Raw genomic sequence first — 21,205 nt, 5'->3', positions numbered from 1 at the left:
GAGTTTGCTCTGTAACAATACAAAGAACTACTTCCAGGCATTGATGTCTGGCTTCTGTAGGGAACACATGGACACACAGCAGCACACCCACAAGATAGGTCATCAGCCTCGCCTTGAACAGGCAGTAGCCCACATGGAGCCACCCAGTTCCTCTGCAGCAGGCCAGGCCCCCAGGGCAGGCCAGCCACCTCAAGGCAGCCCCAAAGTACAGATTTCACTCCATGTGTTTGCAGGTCATTATCACCCCAAGCAGTACCAATGGCCCTCTAAACCTGCAGTCTGTAAGTATCACTCATCCTGGGAAGTGCTAATTGATCAAAGTTTACAATCTAGTTATTCATGAACAGGTGGCTCACTTTTCTGCAAGGCGTGGAAGGTTCCTGAACCTCGAGGGAGGGAGCTGCCCCCACATCCTGGGAGGCTGACAGCAGCCACCACTTACAGGAGGCTGGGCTCAGCACTCAGGAGGACTCCCTCAGTTAGTCTTCCCCAGACCAGTGAAATGTGTGCCAGTGCTCTCTATCTGGCAGCTGGGAAGGCAAAAAACCTGAGAGATGGAGACACCAGGCCCAGGATCTGCCCAAGATCGTACAGCTGCACCAGGGAGCTGAGGGAGGGGGTGCTGACTCCAGAGCTGAGCTTTAGCATCTGCACGCTTTAGTAATGGCCTCCTTCTCCAGAGGCCAGCGCCAGGCTTCTGACCCTCATCCCTGCCTTGAGGAGGCAAAGAGAAAAATACTCTTCACTGCTGACACTTCAAGTGCAGGGTTAAAAAGGGATCCCGGCAGCAATCTTCCTCTCTCAACAGCTTTACTGAGATACAGTCCATAGTCCGCATGTCTTGCAAGTCACCCATTTAAATTGCACAATTCATTGGTTTTTAGTATATTCCAAGTTGTGCAACCATCACTACAACCAGTTTTAGAACATTTCACCTTGGACAATTATAATACTATAAGAAAGCTATTGGCAGGAGTGGAAAACTGCCAGGGGAGGGGGGCACACTTCATCAACAAGGGTACCTGCATAATGAACTTCTGTATACCTCACCCTGAATTGTACCTTACAAAGTAAAAAAAAAAAAAAAAAAAAAAGAGAGATAATACATTTTTTTAAAAAAGAACATTTCATCACCCCCAAGAAAACCTCGTAACTACCAGCAGTCACCCCCATTCCTCCATCTCCCTCAGTCCTATACAATATTGACTCTACTTTCTAGCTCTTTAAGTTTGCCTACTCTGAATATCTCATATAAATGGAATCATACAATATCGGGCCTTTTGTGAACAACTTCTTTCACTTATCACTGATGGGTTCAAGAAGACAAAGCAGGAAATACGACTACAGGAGACCAGACGATGCTGCCCTAAAATATGCCTCTGGCAGAAGGATTCTTCTGAGCTTGGTATGTTGAGAAACTGCAGACACAGGAGGAGCACTGAAAATAAGTGAAGGTACTCTCCAGTAAGAGAAATTTGCATCTGTAAAGGAAACTCCAGTTGTAACTCCTCTCTGGGGCAGGGCAGGGGTGGGGTGGGGAGGAGGAGGACTCTAAATTCCCAGAGGCTGTAAACGGAGATGCCAAGCTGAAATCTGCACCACAGTCCTTAGCTCTGTTTCCCACACATTTCCTGGGTATCTCCCCATAGCCAGCCTTCCCCTTCCATGGTGCTCAAGTCTGAATGCGGAGCCTGGGATGTGCTCTAATCTCTCCTAGGTATCCCCTGTACATAGGAAATATGTTGATGAACTTCTGCTTGTTTTTCTCTTGTGAATGTCTTTGTTAAAAGCATCCACCCCAACTAGGAACTTTAAGGGTAGAGAGGAAAATTGTTTTTAGGACTCTACTTTTGCAAATTGGAGTTCAAAGACAAATGGATTCAAATAATAAAAATATATGCATTGCCAGGTGCAGGGGCTCATGCCTGTCATCTCAGCACTTGGGGAGGCAGAGATGAGAGGATTGAGTCCAGGGCTTCAAGACCAGCATGGGCAACTTGGTGAGAGCTCGTCCCTACAATAAATCAAAAAGTTAGCCAGGTGTGGTAGCACACACCTGTAGCTCTAGCTATTTGACGGCAGACGTGGGAGGATCACCTGAGCCCAGTAGGTTGTTAGGTGGAAAAAACAGAACACACACACACACACACACACACACACACACACACACACACACACAGGTTGAACATCCCAAATCCAAAAATCTGAAATGCTCCAAAAACTAAAACCTTCCAAGTCCCGAGACTGAGTCCCAGAAATGTTCACTGAAGCATTTCAAGTCTCAGATTAGGGATGTTCAACCAGTGTAATGCAAACATTCCAAAATCCAAACACTTCTGGTTCTAAGCATCCCGGGTAAGGGATACTCAGCCTGCAGTGTAGTGTAGGCAAAGCTGTTTGTAAGTGCCTCTCAGAGTGTGACCACTGACCATATGTGTCCAGATCACCTGGGTTGCACATTTAAACTGCAGAGCTCAGAACTGCCACATCAGACGCTCTGAGGGAGACTCAGGAATGCACATTTTAAAAAAGGGACTCCCATGCTGTCCATCAAAAGAGGACTGGATTAAAAAAATGTGGTACATATACACAATGGAATACTACACAGTCATAAAAAAGAACAAAATTATGAATTTCGCAGCAACCTGGATGGAACTAGAGTCTATAATACTGAGAAACCTCTCACAGAAACAAAGATCTGAGTATCACATGTTCTCCCTCATATAGCGGACCTTGAACATTCATCGTACTACTATAAGAAAAGGACTGACAGTGGTGGGAAACTATGAGGGGGGAGGGGAAGAGAGGTGGGATTAACGGTAGTCAATATCTGTCTGGGGACGGGGAAACACCCCTTATCAACAAGAGTGCCTGAATGAAGCATATTTGTATACCTAACCCTTAACTGTACCCCACAATATAAAAATAAGAAATACTGATATATAAAAATAAAAAATAAAAAAGGGACCCTAAGTGTACAAATCACTGCAGGCAGCAGCAGAACAGGTGGCTTTTCCTGCTCCTCTACACTTGTCTGTATTTTTCACATTTCTCTACAGAAAACGTGCGCCATCACCGGCTTGATTTTTTGACTCCATGATGGTGGGAAAGCAATACGCACGTGGGAGGTGCCATCCCTCTATGCCTGGAAGCCTCTGCTCCTCTTGTTCATAAGGAACTTGAGAGACTGCATGCGCAAGTCAACACTTAATTACCGACGAGACTTCGTGTTGGATGATGTGCTGACTGGGCTCGCTGAGCATCCTGAGCACATCCAAGGGGGCCAGGCTGAGTGAGGGAGCTTGGTAAGTCAGGTGCATCAACGCGTGTTCGACTTATGGTGTCTTCAATTTACTGAGGGTTTAAATCTGTGTGACTTCTGTAACTGAATGGAGGGTGAGAGGGGTAAGCAGTACTGCTTTGTTTTCATAAAGGCAGGGGAATGGAGAAGACAAGAAAGAGCTAGTTTCTCCTTTCTGTGCTGCCCAAGTGCATTCAGAAGCTAAAAAGGGGCCATGTGTGCCGGTGTCCATGCCTCAGAGCGCAGCACAGGCCCAAGAGCACACAGGTATTTCTCCCAACTGTTGTCCTCCAGCAGTGGGGCCTATCTGCCGTAGCACTGGCCAGGGTGGAATGCTCTGGGGCTGTGGCTCCTTTGTCACCCCCCCAGTTCCTGTTGGAAGAAGCCATGTTCCAGTCCTGGGGCTCTGGGACTATGGAGCACCATGGCTGCAGGATCCCAGGAAAAGAGGCAGAAGGCGAGCGTGAGGGAATGGCGAGCACGAAGGCCACATGCTGGGGAAGAGGACAGTGCGTGCACAGCTATGTGCGTCCCTATGGCTGCCTGTCATGGACTCCAGGCAGCAAGTGTGAGTTTGTGTGAGTGTGTGTGTGTAACGTGGAGCAGGAGGGCTTAAAGGCACATCCTGGTCCCATCACTGCCACCCTCCAGGTCGCCAACTCATCCACCAAGCAGGACAAATCCTCGCCTTCAAGGGTGTCATCATGCATGATGCATGTCCACACTCGTGCCAGGCCCCAGGCTAACAAGGGTTGAGGATACAGATGAGACAAACATCTCTCAGCCCCCAGAATCTCCTGGATCCTTAGAACCTGCTTATGGAAAGCGCCGAAGCAGGGCAACAGCACTGAGAGCCCCTCATCCACAGGACACTCTGATGTGCTGTGGCGTCTCTGGCCTCTGCTTGGTGGCCGAACAAACACCGCCCCAGTGAACACTTCTTTTTGGTGAAGGGCAAGAGCGGGATGTGGCTCGGCCTGATCTTGTGAACACCAGGACACTAACAGTAAGAACTCACTTTAGGTTTTGCTTACATTCATTACTATTTGTGCACTTAAAATTTATTTTTGGCAAGAGTCTGATTATCACAGACGGGTGAGGGACTAGACTGTGTCCCATGTCAATGATATCAGCTATGAAAAATGATCGTAAAGTTTTTTTGCAATTATACATGTAAATGCTATATAAATGCTGAATAAAAAGAATAAGAAACCAATTAATTTTGAGTTGCTAGACAATTCTTTGGTTTGACACTTTAGTAACAGAACCTCTAGAGACAGGAGAAAACAAGAAAAGCAAAAAAACCTGCTACGTTTTAGGCATTCTCAGCCTGACTGGATCCCAGGTTTGTGCTCACTCAAGACAGAATAAGGTGAGACACTTGGCTTAGGGAACATGAGATTAGGATGAGTTTGAGACACACAACTGTGCTTTTAACTGTTTGCTTCAACACACCAGTTACAGGAATAAGGACCAGTGCATCTGAGAGGGAAAGAAAAGTCATCAATACGTAACAAGAAAGCACCATTGTTAACTGCATAATAAGAGGCTAGCTGGATTGCACTTTACATGTTGCACCTGGGGTCTAATGCTTTCTGGCATTAGAGTTGGCAAGGGGAGAAATGGGAGAAACCAATGTGGTTTCCAAACCTGGACTTCCTCTGGGGAAGCCACAAAAGGTAACTGCCTAGGCACTTCACAGGAAAGCCATGACAATGAGGAACTAAATTTCTTAAAAATCCAGGTACAAAAACTGGGATTCATGCACACACACATTCCTGACTGACTACATCTTTTAATTTCCCTAGAGTCTAGCAAAAATGTAAGAAAATGTAAAACTCTGTTCAAGCAACAAGTGTTTTAGAAAAGTCTGGTTAGGGAGGAAAATGCTTGCAAATGGAATCATGGCAAACACGTGACAGCAGCTTATTATTTAAAAGACTACCACCTAGGAATCCGTTTGAAAACTATAATAAATTGTTTATTCTTCAAGGTAGTCATCCATGAGCAAAGAGTTCTAGATGTCTAGAGGTATGCACCCTTGAAGATGGGCCCCCACAGCAGCAGGCTCTCCAGCACCCTGACTCTGACTCAGTCCTGGCTCTGACTCAGGCCTTGAGCTCAGCCCTGGCTCTGACTTGGCCCTCAGCTCAGCACTCAGGCCCATCGTTCCAGCTGCTTCTCAGCTGTAGAACTCAGCCGACCACCAAACACACAGGGGCCTGCATCATCCTCCTCAATCCTGACCAGGAACTCGTGCCCTCTTTGCTGGCTTTGCTATTTCTCTGTTGGAATGATGATGTAAAGCATGCCTGTCCCTGGTCTGTGCTGACCTCCGACCCAGCTCCCTTCACCCTCCATTGCTCCTGTACCACCTCTGCTTGATGCATTTCCTCCATAGGCCTGGATTCTTGCCTCCTTTTTTTTCAAAGCTGACACCACTTGGACGTATTTCCAGAACCACTGCTGACTCTTTGTTAAAAGGAGTGAAAAAGCCTTAACAAGCACAGAGGAAACTAGCCAAGGTGAACCAACACCAGCATCCCCTGAGAACCTGACAGAAATGGAACTCTCCAGCCACCTGAGGCCAACTGAAGCAGAAACCCTGGGGCTGGGTCTAGCACTCTGCATTTCAGTAAGTCTTCTAGATGACCTTCACGAACACTGAAGTTTAAGAACCCCTGGTCTGGAAGAAAAGAAGGTGTCTGACACATGTTTCAGATAAAATGAGGCATTACATTAGGAAGTATTAAGTCTATATTATTGACACAGAAGAATATCTGGGATAGTCTCTGTAATGAAAAAGCCATTGTAAGACCACAGGTATATATACAGTACAGTTATGCAAAACATTTAAAAATGTATTAACACATGGAAAAATGCCTAGAAGTTTATACACCAAACTGTTAATAGTGTTTAACTTGGAGAAATTCATTTTACTTTTCGTTTATGAATATCTGTACTTGTTAATCTATAAGCATGTACTATCTTAAAATTTTATTTATTTATTTATTTATTTATTTATTTATTTATTTATTTATTTATTTATTTGAGTTGGAGTCTCACTCTGTTGCTCAGACTGGAGTGCAGTGGCCGCTCCTGGACACCGCAGCCTCGACCTGCTGGGCTCTGGCGATCCTTCCACCTCAACCTTCCGAGTAGCCGGAATTACAGGCATGGGCTACCATGCCCGGCTAATTTTTTTTTGATTTATTATAGAGATGAAGTCTTGCCTGCCCAGGCAGGTCTCGAAACTGCGGGTTCAGGCAATCCACTCACCTCAGCCTCCCAAAGGCGCGGGATGACAGGCTGAGCCACCAAGCCTGGCTTTGCTTAAAATTTTAAAAGTGGCTAGTCTAGGCATCTACAGCTGCTCTCTGGCAAAACTCAGAGGTAAAAATTAACTCCGTCCCCAGTGGGCTTCAGTGTCTGGACTCCCCAAGCTTTGTGATACTTTAGGGAAATTTGGGGGAGGTGAGGCAGAACTGGTGCTCAGTACTCCATGACTCAGCCAGTGCTTCTACAGAAAGCCTCTGCACAGGGAAGCGACAGGACAAAGAGCAGAGCAATTCTGCCTTCTTAAAGAGGCCACTCAAAAGAGGAACAGGCTCTGGAGCCGAGAGAACAGGCCGAAAACTTTAGGGTTCTCTTGGAAGATGCCAGTTTATTTCCAGGAAACCTTTCTTTGTTGCAGAAATTATATCTACTTAAGTAGCCCATTTCCACCCTCCTTCCTGACCTGGCAGTCAATCACATTCGCCCTTATTCAAGCAGCTCCAAGCATGTATAGCACACACGTGTAGGAGACTAGGGGGCTTGAAAGCAAAACAGGCTGGTGGGGAATGATCCTATGGGAGTCAGAAAGGAGGGAAAGAGGGGTATGTGCACAGCCAGGACCACAATAAGCCCTTACAAATCCTCCAGCTTCTGACACCATGGTGCAACTCTGAGGCTGTGCAGGCTCCTTTTGTGGGTCCATCCACTCTCACCCCCTGCCAGTCCCCCATCGGAAGCATGGCATGCATTCCTGGAGAACTCCACAGCCCTGAGCATCATGCACAGGCCCCCCAGGGTGACCTGGGCCATCCTCTCCCTGCCACTGCCCTGCTGGTCATGAGCACAGGAATGTGGCAGAGACAACAGCTGCTGCCCCAGACCAGAGAAACTTGGTAAGAAAAGCTTCCAGTAACTTTTCATAACTAACTGATTCATCCTAACTAAAAGAAAAGCACCCCTGTCAGGGGCCTCCCACCCTGAGCTAGGAAAGGTGATAAAGACTACCCCAATTTTTCTCTGTCACGATATTGTTTCTGGAACCCTAACTACACCAGAAGACAAGTGATGTTACCAAGGTCCCCAGTGGTCTCCCTACTGTCTGAAGAGCCTATACTGCCCGTGGCTCTGCCTCTTCCTGTACTTCAGTTTAGAAAACAGAGGCACAACAGGCCCATGTGTTGGTAAGGAGCTTAGATGCAGGGCTCAGCTTGCAGCATGGCATGGGAGGAGGAGTACCCCGGAGACAGTGAGTCTCACCTCTGCCTAGTACTAGATTTGGGACAAATGACTCCACCTCTGGATGCTGCAGTGTCAAGGCTACTTGACAATGCGGCCACATTGATCAGGAGGACGTGGTGATGGTTAGTGTTTATGGGTATGGAGTTTCAGTCTGGGATAATGAAAAAGTTCTGGAGATGATGGAGCAGATAGTTGTGCAACAATGTGAATGTACTTATTGCCATTGAACTGCACAGTTAAAAATGGTTGAATTTCTATTAAGTATATTTTTGCACCATTATATAAGGTTCCTAGCACAGTGCCTGGCTTTCAGTAGCTACTCAAAAAATCCTAGTCCCATTCCCCTTATGAAAACTTAAAAAGAAAAAGAGACACACAAGGTACCATAAAAACAACCTAAATCCTTTCCCTACTTAATAGTGAGAGGCTTCAAGTCTCAGGCAGAGCCAGCTGGTCTCAATACCAGGAAGTGCCACTTAAGTATCTGGGTAGGAAGGAGAGAGCCTGTGTTAGTCATTATTCTCTGGCATGTTCCAGTACACACCCACCCTGGTATGTGTCTCCCAGAATATCAACCCTGCAGCCCCTAAAAACTTGGGGAAAAAGCTGGGACACTTAAACCATTTCCCAAACCAGACTCCAGGTCCTAAGGACAAAAGCATCCTTCATGGCAGCTGGCTTTTGCAGAAGTATCGAGACACTGATGCTGGGTGGGTCTGGACGCTGTTCAGGCCCCGGTATTAAGCTGATCAGTACCTCAAATACCTTTGGCGGGATTTAATGGCCACAAACAACCAAAGTTTCAAGGGGCTGGTAAAGAAGGATGTACTTGTCTGCAGTTCAGGGGAAAAAAAATCAATTATTATGTGTTATAAGTCATAAAATAGAGCAGGGGAGGTCAGATGACTTATCTCCAGGCATATGAGAACACTGCTTTTGATGGACAGGCTTGACCAGATCATAATGCGATGTTCAGAGAGTGATCATTAACACCCCTCAAAATGAGTTCAAGAAAAAAATATGCTCAGGGTACCAACACCCAGTGAATTCCAAAACCATACTTACTTTAGGATCTGAGCTCTTGAACTTCAACCTCTCCATCAGCTTGATCATAACTGCCTTCCGTCCGCCTGAGTCTTTGCTCTGGAAGAAAGAAGAGGCAGGGTCACTAGACAGCATTCTGTTGCTCTCTCAAACACAAGCAGCATCTCAGAGCACAGGGAAATGGAAGCAGTTCTTTCTTCGTATCAGCCCAGAGAACTGAACGAGTAAGGAGAGCTGTTCTGCCCCTTCCCCTTCACTGTGGATGAAGCGCATTGAGCCATAAACTGTCCAGTGGCCCAAGAGAACCGTCTGGAATGGGAATTAAATGCCATGCACACAGGTTGACTCTGCTTTAGCTCCAGCTCAGCTGTGCGGAGTCCCTGAGGGCCGAGATCCTGTGAGAGTTCCAGCCAGGACATCTATTATATGGCCTAGTGATGCTTATTTTGAACCTGTATGTGTCAGATATAGAAGTATGCAATATTAGTCTTATAAAAATTAAAGAAAAAAACCTGAGATTTAACTGGAAATAGCATTACAGTGTGCTGATTAAGAATGAGGTTTTTTTTGCCAAGTAAATTGGCATCTGTAGTCCTAGGTACTCAGGAGGACTGCTTGAGCCCAGGAGTTCAGGACCAGCCTAGGCAACATAATGAGACTCTGTCCCCAAAGGAAAAGAAAAATCCCACAGGTTTTTGAGTCAGAAATATATGGTTTCACATTTTGGATCTGTCATTACCTAGTTGATTAACCTCAGGCAAATTACTAAATCTCTCAGACCTTCTCCCTCTTCTATAATATAGATATAATAAACAGGGCTATTCTGAGGTTTAGTTGGAAGTGTTTGTAAAGTCATATGTTACATACACTAAGGTGATCAAAAATGCCACATGCTTTTTTTTTTTGAGTTGAAATCTCACTCTGTCACCCAGGCTGGAGTGCTGTGGCACACTCATGGTCACCACAGCCTTGACCTGCTGGACTCAGGCGATCCTTCCACCTCAGCCTTCCAAGTAGCTGGAACTACAGGCACACGCTACCACACCTGGCTAATTTTTTTTAATTGTAGTGACAAGGTCTCACCAAGTTGCCAAGGCTGGTAGCAAACCCCTGGGCTCAGGCAATCCTCTCACCTCTGCCCTACAAAGTGCTGGGATGACAGGCTTGAACCACTGCTCCCAGCCACATGTTATGATTACTACTGCAGTGTGATGATGCAGAGCAGCACAGTCCAATAAAAGTGTTATGTGAGCTCCAATGCAAGCATGTACATCATTTTAAGTTTTCTAGTAGCCACAACACAAAGTAAATTAATTTTCATGCATTTCCTTAACTCAGTATATCCAAAATATTACCATTACAACATGCAATCTCAACATGAGACACTGTATACATTTTCTTCATGCCAGGTCACCGACATCCAGTGTGCAATTCACAATGATAGCACAATCCAATTTAGCCATATTACAAGTGCCCCAAAGCCATGGGTGGCAAGTGACTACAATATGGGTCTGCATGGCTGCAGAGCACAACACCAGCACCCTCAAGCCAACATCAAAATCCCAAATCTTCCACAAGCAGGTTGCTTAGCCTCTCTTCATCTCAGTCTTTATGTGCAAAATGGAGCTAATAACAGCACCTATCTCATGGGATTGTGGCAAGATTAAATGAACTCATGTATGTCAAGGTGCTCAGAGACATGGTGAACACAACAGGAAGTGGCCAGCTTTCCTAGTGCTGCTCCCTCTCCCAGGATGCTTCCAGTTCCTTCAGGTAAGAACTGCATCCTTCATCTCCTCATATGTCTTATGCCCAGCATCAAGGTGTGGCAAAGGGCCTCTGAGCAGGTGAATGATGAACACACAATACTGCGACAACACATTGTGTGGCAATCCCAAGTCACAGAAGCCCCCCATGTCTAGCCTCAGCAGCTCTGTGAGATGGGGCGGGCTATTCACTTCACCAGTGAGGGGGAGGAGGCGCAGGGAAGTGAGATCATTGTCATTTTTTTTATGGTGGAAGGAACAGTAAAGCACAAGCACAAACCAACACTGCAAACACTTCTTGCTTGAAAGTGGTCTCTGGATCCGTGATCGCATATTTTTCAAATTCATAGAGGCAATCTCAGTTCCTCCAAAACACACAATACTTGGCAAGACCCCATGTAATCAATTAAAATACACTTAAGGCTCCGTCTTTCTTCCCTCTGACCTCCTTGACTCCCCAAGTCGACACCTTGACTGTCAAGTCCACACAGTCAGAAGGTCACATAACCTGACAGTTACCAACATCCACTTCAGACGTGCTCTCCACATGCAGCCCAGGTCATGCTTCCACTCCAGCTGTGGTTCTGAAATTTAACAACTTCTATTTTTTAAACTGATGGCTTGCAACTCCCCTAATTTCTCCACTAATTTTAGTCTTTAGTCTCTGCAGTCTCACAGCTGACAGCTGGAAAAAGGAATCTGGAGGTCACATGCCAAGGAGGAGTGAGCCCCGAAGTACCTAAAAACAGGGTGAGCTGCCAGACAACCCTGCTTCTACACATGGCCAGACAACAGAGCCTAGCTGGTGATGGCATTCCTCTCCCTGCTCCTCACTGGCTGGCCAGGGGGGTCACTTGTCCCTGGAGAGCTTTCCTCCCCCACACCCCAGCTTACCTGTGCCCATTTTAAGCTCTTGGCAAGAGCTGTGCCATTAACACTCTCTTGGCTCTAGAGAACAGAAAGGAACACACCCAACTATGCCTCAAACCTTCAGAAAAGAGATGAATCTATGAAGGAGCCTCTGAGAAGCGGCCAGCTCCACAGGCAGGTCTGTGCAGAGTGGAGGAACGCCTTGGCCTCTTCCATGAGTTGAGTTGGCAGGAATCCACGATCCCCTCTCGGAGCAGCAGCACATGGCCCACAGCAGCCAACCGGGGAAGCAGGGAGAGCTCTGAGGATGGCCTCCCTGGGAAGCCGCTTCCCCTTCCATGATGGCCTCCCTGGGAAGCCCGCTTCCCCCTCCTCACCAACAATCTTGGGCTATGGTCCAGATGAGGGGAGAAAACCTTCCCTGGGCTCCTTACAAACCATAGATGCAGCTGTGGTCGGAAGCGGAGGCTCCTCCCAGGACACCTGACCCAACAGCGGCAGGGCTGGGGCAAGAGCCCAGACAAGGTCCAGCCCAATTCAGGGCCAGCTTTGCCCACACTCCAGCCCCCTCCTGTCCCAAGGGCCAGTGCAAAGGGTTGGCTCAAGTCAGTATGTTCAAGCTTGGATACCACCTCAGTCACTCCTCAACCATACTTGGGACCCAGGGATCCACATATCGGGATTAGGAACAGTAGACTGACCCTGCTTCAGGCAGGGAAGCAGGTACGGTAGACACCCTGTCAGGTCACTCTTGGACAACTAGGTCCTTGGAGAGTAGTCTAGGAAGGGAAAAGCATGGCCAGTGGAGGCCTTCAAAAGCATGGGGTGCAGGTCAGGGGCCTGGAGTTGTCTGGGTCTCAGGGTGGTATTTGAGTATGAGAAGCTGCAAACCACAGGGCGTTACCATGTTTCAGGTAATCATCTGTCAAGTGAAAACAGGCATGGTCAAAAGGTTGCCACGGCAGGAGGCTGAACCCTCACATGTTCCTAACTGGTGGGACAGAACAGCTGCCTCTGAAACCTGCGTTCTAGTAAGAAACGACCCAGGAGAGTACCACAAGGAAGGCTAAGTCTAACCTGCAGGATTCTCCTGACACCTGTACTTCCCGCCTCCACCGACCCCACCCCAGGCATGCCAAGAACTCAAAAAAGAGTTCACTGTGAGCACAGCTTGTTTGTGTACCTCCTCCCCACAAGAGATAAACGTCATGCTGGAACACACATCACTCAGAATCCGATTAACCCATAAAGCATGGATGCTGCACAAAAGCCAGCTCCTAGGGTAGAGCCATAATACAACCAAAAAAGGGACAAAATGCTTTCCACTGGAAGGCATTCTCTACTCTCTCTGAAGCACTTTCACATGATCTCCTGTTGGCACTTTGCAACAGTCCAAAGAAGCAGTGCACGCTCACTTTACAACTGAGCAAACAGGCTGGTGAAGACCAATAAAAACCCACAGTACAGAACTCACACACTCATGGCATCCTACATCTAGCAACCAAGAGACCATGTGCTCTCACCTCACAGCCAAGGAGCATGGTGTTGTGAAGTCAACAATGTCCTCTAAATCACAGAGCCCATCAGTGGCAAAGCCAGGATCAGAAAGAGCCAAAAGAAAAGCATTCACAACACACAACAGAAGAGACTGGAATCAAGAACACACACAAATAAGGAATTGTATTACTCAGAGGAAAAAGCTAAATAAGCCCCAAAGAAATCCCCACCAAAAATATGAACAGAAATGTCAAATGGCTCATAAACATATCAAAAGATGCAAAAAGCACTCAAACATACTCACAGTTAATATGTCATTTCTTACCTATCAGACTAAAAGTAATTTTAATCTGCTACAGCAAGCATTCAGGGGCTTTGGGGAAACTGGGGGCTTCCCTAAGTTGGGGGCAGACGTGTGAGATGGTAATGCTCCTCTGAAGTCACATGCCTAGCCAGAACATGTCTTCTTTCCCTTGACAACCATGAGCATCCGTGTCAAGGGAGCAGGCACAAAGTGTGAACTGCAGCTCTGTTGGTAGGACCAAACGCCTGCTGACGCCACACGTGCTCATCAATAGGAGGTGACTAAGCCATAGGATTAACAAGCCATGGAGCACGATGCAGCAGATAAAAGCAAGAAGCAGATCTGCAGGAACCTGGACGCAAGGCAAGGCAATGTGCTGAAAAGAAAACCTTGCAAAATGGTGAACATAACCAACACAGGTTACTTTTATTAAAATGATTATTTTCTGTGGGTGACATATACATATGTAAAAGTTCAGAAGTCAATTACTGCTGGGACTGATACCGGGGATAGCAGCACGAGGGTGTTAGACTTACTTAACTCTTCCTGTGAGGGACATAATGAAGGTTTAGCTACAAAAGATGACCATGATAGTAAAGGCAGGAAGGGGAGGAGGGAGGGAAGCAAAGCAGCAGAAACTGAGGACCTGGACTCCTGCCCCAAGTGCCTTTTCCCATGAGCTTCCATCAGGCAGACGCTGGGGCCTGGTCCCTCTACGCTGCAGACACGCAAGCCAGCAGTTTCCTTCCTTGGTATTCCTGCATGGATCTCAGGGGGGTCTGAAATCCTCAAACATGTATGTAAAGTGTGGGCTGTGCCTGCACCATTGTAGGGCAAGAGAAATCAGCCTTTCTCAGATCCAAAAAGAAGTGTAGTGTTCCTACTGTCAAGATCACAACACAGAGAAAAGAGATCTGGTTCCACTACTAGCCCTGCTCTCACTGCTGAGTGAGTATGAGAAAGTCATGCCGTACTTCAGCTTTTTTGCTTCCCTTTCTGTAAATGAGGAAAGGTATCAATTTGGCCAGGTATGATGGCTCATGCCTGTAATCCCAGCACTTTGAGGAGGGGCGAGACAACGCCTGGGCCCAGGGGTGCAAGACCAGCCGGGGCAACATGGCAAGGCTTTGCCTCTATAATAAATCCAAAAATCAGTCATGCATGGTGGCACACGCCTGTAGTTCCAGCTACTTGAGAGGCTACTTGAGCAGGTCAGGGCTGCGGTGGTCATGATGGTGCCACTGCCTTCTAGCCTGGGCGACAGTGAGACCCTGACTCAAAAAAAAAAAAAAAAGCAGCAGCTATAAATTTGCAGCCTGTAGCCAACAGAACTATTTTGGGGGGAATTTTAGAGTGTGCTCCTACCTATCCACTGGGAATTTTAGCTGCCAGCAATGCAATGATAAAGCCCTCACACTTCCTCTGAGAATCTGAGGGGTGGGTCTGTCACGGCCCCTATACCCCCCAGCAGACAGCAGCTGAGGCTGAGCAGCAGGTGCCACTGCTTCGAACAAGGCCAGCTCCAGTGTGCCATGGCGACCCTGGCTTCCTTCTCCCAGCGGCATCACCTTCCTGGTAGGCATCTGAGGCTGCTACACCAGGTTTCTCACAGCTCAGGCTCCTTGTGTCTGAACACCACAAAAGGTGGGATTTCTTCAAAGCAGCATGCAATCCCTGGCATAAACACACCCATCGACCAAAACACAGAAAGAGCTCATCATCCCAATGTAAACATCCCTCAGAATGGGCAAGAGACAGAAACAAAGGAGGAAGATGGTAGGTGAGAGTGGCATCAGCACAGGAAGAATTTTTGACAATCGGTCCTGCACATTTATGAAGGTCAGTCTAGTCTAACACTAATAACCAGAAGGCCACCCAAAGGAAAAGACATGTATCAGCAAAAATGTAAATCTAAATCGCAAGTATCCTAAACTAGTTCCTAAGTATTGAATTCTATTTTTCAAAGAATCAGGAGATGCTGAATTCAGAAAGAATACTGGCTATTTTGGAATTAAAAACAAAATTCTATCCCACTGACCTTGTGCTGATACCAAGCTTTTAAAAATCCACCCAACTTTATCATTTATCATTTTTACAGAAAGGTCTTGTTTGGAAGAAACAGTGGAAAAGAGTCAGAGCTGGAACACAGGGAATCAAATCAGAAGGCACAGTTCTGCCAAAAGGGAACATAACTAAATGTTCATGTCACCATCCCATGTATGAAAATCTTTGCCAGCATCTGCACATAACTTCATGTTCTCTACAAGAGTACAGGAAAAAGATTAAAAACACACATGAACCAACCCCCAAACCAAAAGAAAGACAACAAACAAACAGGAACAACAACAACTCTATAAGAACCTTATGACAGGGATCAACTCTCACATTTCGATAATTAGCCTGAATGTGAATGGACTAAATGCACCACTGAAAAGACATAGAATGGCAAAATGGATAAAATATCACCAGGAAACAATATATTGCCTCCAAGAGACCCATCTCACTAGAAAGGACACTCACAGACTCAAAGTAAGAGGATGGAAACAAAATTTCAGGTGAACGGAACACAAAAGAAAGGAGGAGTTGCGATATTAATCTCAGACAAAATACCATTTAAGCTATCAGAAATTTAAAAAGATATAGAAGGCCACTACATAATGAAAAAAGGTTCAATCCATCAACAAGAAATATCCATCCTAAACTTATATGCACCAAACACAGGAATGACAACTTTCATAAAGCAGCTTCTAGGTAAACTCAAAAAAGACATTGACTCTAACATTGTCATAGCTGGGGACTTTAATACCCACTCACTTAGACAGATCATTAGGGCAAAAAATCAGCAACAAGATCCAGAACTTCAATGTGACTGTTTAACAAATAGACTTAATTGATACCTACAGAACACTCCACCCAGTGACCACAGAATATACATTCTACTCATCACCACATGGAATGTACTCTAAGATCGACCACATACTTGGCCATAAATCAAGCATAAACAAAATTCAAAAGATCAAAATCTTGCCATGCACCTTCTCAGACCCCATTGAATAAAAATACACATCAACACCAACAAGGTTCCCCAAAACACACAAAGACATGGACACTAAACATGATGCTAAACAACACCTGGGTCAATGATGAAATCAAAACAGAGAATAAAAGATACCTGAAAACAAATGAAAATGAAGAAACATCTTGCCAAAATCTCTGGGATGACATGAAAGCTGTAGTAAGAGGGGAATTCATATCTCTACAAACACACATGAAGAAAATGGAAGGATCACAAATTAACAGCCTAACAAGTCGCCTAAGGAAGCTAGAAAAGCAAGACCACCAAAACCCTAACTGCAGCAGAAGAATCCAGATCACCAAAATAAGAGCCCGAATCCGGGACATAGAAGACAAAAAGATAATACAAAAAATCAAGAAAACAAAAAGATAATACAAAAAATCAAGAAAACAAAAAGCTAGTTCTTTGAAAGCATAAACAAGATCAATGGTCCCCTAGCTAGACTGACCAAGAAAAAGCCCAAATAAACACAATCAGAAACACAAAAGATGAAGTCACATCTGACCCTGAAGAAAGACAAAAGATCATTAGAGACTACTATGTACACTTGTATGGAAACAAACTTGAAAACCTTAAGGAGATGGAGGACTTTCTGACATCACACAACCTGCCTAGGTTGAAACAAGAAGAAATCGAGACCCTAAATAGACCAATAACAATCAAGGAAATTGACTATGTAATAAGAAAACTATCTAAAAAAAAAAAGTCCTAGACCAGATGGCTTTCCAGTAGAATTCTATAAGACATTTAAGGAGGAACTGATACCAATCCTGCTGAATGTATTCTAGGCGATTGAGAAAGATGGAACACTCCCCAAAACATTTTATGAAGCTAACATCACATTGATACCCAAGCCAGGTAAAGACCCAACAAAGAAAGAGAATTATAGGCCAATATCTTTGACGAACATAGATGCTAAAATTCTCAACAAGATCCTAGCAAACCAGATTCAACAACACATCTCAAAAATCATCCATCATGACCAAATAGGCTTCATCCCTGGGATGCAAGACTGGTTCAACATTCGTAAGACCATAAATGTAATTAAATATATCAATAGATGTCAAAACAAAGACCACATGATTATATCATTAGATGCAGAAAAAGCTTTGGATAAAATCCAGCACCCCTTCTTGATAAAAACCCTCAAACATCTAGGCATAAGTGGAACATACCTATTTTAAAATAGTTAAAGCCATCTACGAGAAACCCACAGCTAGCATACTCCTAAACAGACAAAAATTGGAATCATTTCCCCTGAAAACTGGAACAAGACAAGGATGCCTACTCTCTCCCCTCCTGTTCAATATAATATTGGAAGTCCTAGCTAGAGCAATCAGAAAAGAGAAGGCAATCAGGGGCATCCAAATAGGAAAAGAGGAAGTCAAGTTATCCCTCTTTGCTGACAACATGATTGTGTACCTTGAAAATCCAAGAGAATCTGTCAAAACCCTCCTTTCACTGATAAAGGATTTTGGCAAAGTCTCAGGGTATAAAATAAATGTGCAAAAGACAGTTGCATTTCTTTACATCAATAATAAACAAACAGAAACCCAAATAAAAAGCACAATCCTATTCGTAGTAGCCCCCCAAAAAGTGAAATACCTTGGCATCTTCCTAACCAGGGATGTGAAAGACCTTTACAATGAAAACTACAAAACACTGCTCAAAGAAATCAAAGATGACACAAACAAGTGGAAAAATATCTCATGCTCATGGATTGAAAGACTCAATATTATGAAGATGTCCATCTTACCTAAGGCAATCTACAGATTTAATGCAATACCCATCAAATTACCAGCAACATTCTTCTCAGACCTAGGAAAAACAATACAGGAATTCATATGGAAACACAAACGACCAAGAATAGCCAGAATAATCCTCAGCAAACAAACAAACAAACAAACAAACAAACAAACAAACAAAAAACAAAGCATGAGGTATCACACTACCAGCCTTCAAACTTTACTATAAAGATACAATAATCAAAACAGCTTGGTATTGGTACAGGAATAGGCATATAGACCAATGGAATAGAATTGAGATTCCAGAAGCAACACCTCAATTTCTCAACCAACTTGTCTTCGACAAAGTCGCCACCACCCACCACTGGGGAGAGGAGAACCTATTCAGTAAATGGTGCTGGGAAAACTGACCACATGCAGAAGACTCAAATAAGACCCCTATCTATCCCCCCACAAAAAATGAACTCTAAGTGGATCATAGACCTAAATGTAAAACCTCAAACCATAAGAACTTAGAAAATGCAGGACACACTCTTATGGTAGTTGGAACTGGCATCCAATTCCTGAGCAAAACCTGAAATGCACGGGCCATAAGAGATAAGATAGGCAAGTTGGATCTCATTAAACCGACAAGCTTCTGCAAAGTCAAAGAAACCATCAAGAGAGCAGGGAGACAGCCCACAGACTGGGAAAAAGTATTTGCCAACTCCATGTCTCACAAAGTCCTAACATCTTGGATCTACAAGGAACTCAAACGTACTGAAAAGAAAAAAACAAACAACCCCATTACAAAGTAGGCAAAAGATATGAACAGACACTTCTTAAAAGAAGACATACGAAGCCGGGCTCAGTGACTCAGCCTGTAATCCCACGCTTTGGGAGGCTGTGGTGAGTGGATTGCCTATGCCCGTGGGTTCAAGACCCGCCTGGGTAACTTGGCGAGACCTCATCTCTACAATAAATCAAAAAATCAGCTGGGGCATGGTAGTGCATGCCTGTAATTCTGGCTACTCGGAAGGCTGAGGCAGAAGGATCGCTGGAGCCCAGCAGGTCGAGGCTGCAGTGGCCGGGAGCGGCCACTGCACTCCAGTCTGGGCAACAGAGTGAGACTCCAATTCAAAAAAAAAAAAAAAGACATACTAGTGGCCAACAGATACATGAAGAAATGTTCAACCTCTCTAGGAGATGCAAATTAAAACTACACTGAGATACCACCTAACTCCAGGCAGAGTGGCAATTATCAATAACTCAAAAAATAACAGATGTTGGAGAGGATATGGTGAAAAGGGAATACTTCTAAACTGTTGGTGGGAGTGTAAACTAGTACAGCCTCTGTGGAAATCAGTGTGGTGATTCCTAAAAGCTCTAAAAATCGACCTTCCATATGACCCTGCAATCCCCCTACTGGGAATATACCCTGAAGAACTCAAATCACTCTATAAAAAAGATATCTGCAGATGTATGTTTATCACAGCATTGTTCATAATAGCAAGAGCATGGAACCAACCATACTGTCCATTAAAAGAGGACTGGATTAAAAAAATGTTGTACATATACACAATGGAATATTACACAGCATTAAAAAAAAATCATAAATTTTGCAGCGACCCGGATGGAATTAGAGTTTATAATACTGAGTGATCTCTCACAGAAACAAAGATCTGAGTATCACATGTTCTCACTCATAAGTGGACCTTGAACAACTACTGTAATACTATAAGAAAAGGATTGACAGTGGTGGGAAACTATGGAGGGGCAAGGAGGGGAAGGGAGGTGGGATTAACGGTAGTCACTATCTGTCTGGGGAAAGGGGGCACACCTCATCAACAAGGGTACCTGTACAATGAATATTTGCATACCTAACCCTTAACTGTACCCCACAACTGTAAAATAAAAAATATACATTAAAAAATAAAAAAAATCCACCCAACTTTATCATTTATCATTTTTACAAAAAGGTCTTGTTTGGAAGAAACTGGAAAAGGGTCAGAGCTGGAGCACAGGGAATCAAATCAGAAGGCATAGTTCCGCCAAAAGGGAGCATAACTAAATGTTCACGTCACCATCCCATGTATGAAAATCTTTGCCAGCGTCTGCACATAACTTCATGTTCCAGCTCGAACCCCACTCCCATGCCAGGCAACCACCCTTAGCTGCCAGACCCCAATACATTCCTGGGTTGAGAAAATCCACTAGCAAGTCTTGGTAGAGCCCAGCCCTAAGACCTCTGCTGTGAGCTGGTGGCACATAGTCCTCATCACCCCTACCACTCCTGACCAGTACAAGCATCAGTGCTCCCCCCACACATGTGGCCCGATGGGCCACCACACACACAGGGACCAGCGCGACGCTTTCAGGACACACATCTGTTCCCTTGCTCCAACAGTCTGCAGCTCCTAGAGTAAAAAGTAAAATATCAAGGACTTGCCAAGCCTCCTTGGTCATCTGACCTTACGCACGACTCACCCCAGCCTGTCCTGGCTCTCAGCCCTTCTTTTTACCCTTGTGAGCATGTCCGTCTTATCCCAAATTCCCTTCGCTGAGCACTGTGCCCCAGGTCTTCCAGTGCTGCCTCTGCCAGATCACTGGCCTGAAAGGTCCTTCTCAGGTCCTTTAAAGCCTCCCTTTCATCCCAGGCACTCCCTACCTCTTCCCCAATCTTTTGATTCAAAGCATCCATCATTACCTGAAATAGTCCTTAATACTTAACTTGGTCACTGTCTTGTTTTGCTCATAGAATATAAATTCCATGGTCTAGAATTGCACCGCCAGGTTCCCTACTGTCCCAAATATTCTACCTGGCAAACTTTAAGCCTTCAATAAATACATGTGGAATGATTGAACTGGCAAAAGAAAAAAAGTCATGCCACTAACTTCAAAGAATATATAAATGTATCTTAATAAATACTAGGCCAGTCTCAATGGCCCAGCCTGTCATCCCAGCACTTTTTTTCTTTTTTGAGTTGGAGTCTCACTCTGTCGCCCAGACTGGAGTGCAGTGGCCACTCCCAGTCACCGCAGCCTCAACCTGCTGGGCTCCAGCGATCTTCCGCCTCAGCCTTCCAATAGCTGGAACTACAGGCGCAC

Source organism: Carlito syrichta, unplaced genomic scaffold, assembly GCF_000164805.1.
Source record: "Carlito syrichta isolate Samal-C Ts95f unplaced genomic scaffold, Tarsius_syrichta-2.0.1 Scaffold309822, whole genome shotgun sequence".
NCBI lineage: Eukaryota > Metazoa > Chordata > Mammalia > Primates > Tarsiidae > Carlito > Carlito syrichta.
This window is presented reverse-complemented; position numbering follows the sequence as displayed.